This window comes from Mus caroli, chromosome 9, assembly GCF_900094665.2.
Source record: "Mus caroli chromosome 9, CAROLI_EIJ_v1.1, whole genome shotgun sequence".
NCBI lineage: Eukaryota > Metazoa > Chordata > Mammalia > Rodentia > Muridae > Mus > Mus caroli.
The window spans coordinates 85,336,229-85,337,663 of NC_034578.1; the positions used below are offsets into that span (position 1 = coordinate 85,336,229).

Consider the following 1,435-nt stretch of genomic DNA (forward strand, 5'->3'; position numbering starts at 1 on the left):
CATGACACTTTATATTTTAAGTAGTGCATTATAATAGATGTCATCTGTAAAGGGTCTAAAGGCATAGCCATCCTTTCTTAGAGCCTTCATTGCTTTGCCATGGTTCACTTCCTTTGAGGTCTTCTTTAGAAAGAACTGAGATGGTCTTTGTAAGAAGCCTACTGTGTGACCACGGTTGTTCGGGCAAAGTGATTTCCCTGGCCTGAACCTGACCATTGATGTAAGTGGATCAGAAGTTGCTGTGATGAACTGCAGAGGGATACTTTACCCATAGCCATGGCAATGGAATAAACAAAATCGTGTAACTATAGCTAGGTTTGTGATAATAGTCATGGAGCTGTTCACACTCTTTTGTAGAAGGAGGTAGAGTCTCAGGATTCATGCCTGGGGTTCCCCTAGAGCCTTGCCTCTCAGCTCCATGTGATCATGGGACCTGGAGAGAATATAGGAGGCAGAAGGTTAACTGAAGACAGGACTCCATAGCATAGCTTTTTTGAAGTCATCATTCATCATTTATGCTGCGGTGGGACACTGTGGTGATGCAGTTTGTTTTGGTTCACCTATGCTCCTCTAAGTAAGTCCTCTCTATGCTCCTGTCATGGACTCATATAAAGTTACTGATTCTATTTCAGGCCAATATACATTTGTTTACATATCCCCAGGAAAAGTGAAAAGGACTGCAGAGCTTGGAAAATGCACCCTCACTTCAGCCAGACCTTCAGTTCTCAGTTTTTCTTTAAGAACGGTCTACAAAACCAAGCGGTAAGGTGTCCTAAGACTTCATTCNTCTTTAGTCACTGTGCTTCTGGGTCACACCATCAAGGGGTTGGGGGATGGGGAGTGTGCATTCTGCAGAACCAAGGAGATTAAACAGGACCTCCCNTAGACACTGGACAGNNGCATGTGAGCCCCCAAGCTTTGTGAACCACCAACTTCCTTCCATTTGGCTTTGTGTGATAGTTTATNGATTCTAGATATTAAACTGGTAACTAAAAATAAAAGATTTCTCCCATTCAACACATTTTAATGAAGCTACCTCAGCCTCCAAGGCATTTCTCTCTAATAAATTTATTTTTCTACAGTGGCAACATCATTAAAGTAGGTTTATGGCTTATATTCATGTAGTAGCAACTTTAAAGGGACATAATTCAGATGCATAACTCTTGAAATCTTTGTTCCAGGGAAAGCTTCTCTCAAAAGCTCTATTTTTCTTTCTTTTGGCATATTCCTTCTTAACTCAATAGTTGGACAGTTTTACTGTGAGTGTTAGCATTTTCCATTCCTAAGCATATTTTAGTTTTGCTAACACATGTAAAAAGAGGTTGTTTCATATTCTNACCCCCACCCCACCCCCATTTAATATTTGGAAGTCATTTGAAAGTTTCTCAAGGGCAAACAAAGACAATTCTTTTGAGAGAGACTTAGGTAGAGGCAG

The 1,435-nt window shown here is 40.8% G+C and overlaps 1 long non-coding RNA gene across 1 annotated transcript in view; it reads left to right on the top strand.

The window, feature by feature from the left end:
- Window positions 1-1,435, top strand: part of LOC115031966 — a 27,664-nt gene that overhangs the window by 13,170 nt on the left and 13,059 nt on the right. Inside the window, exon 2 of the long non-coding RNA XR_003837622.1 lies at window positions 633-762. This is a non-coding gene — a long non-coding RNA (uncharacterized LOC115031966). The remainder of the gene's footprint in view (window positions 1-632; window positions 763-1,435) is intronic.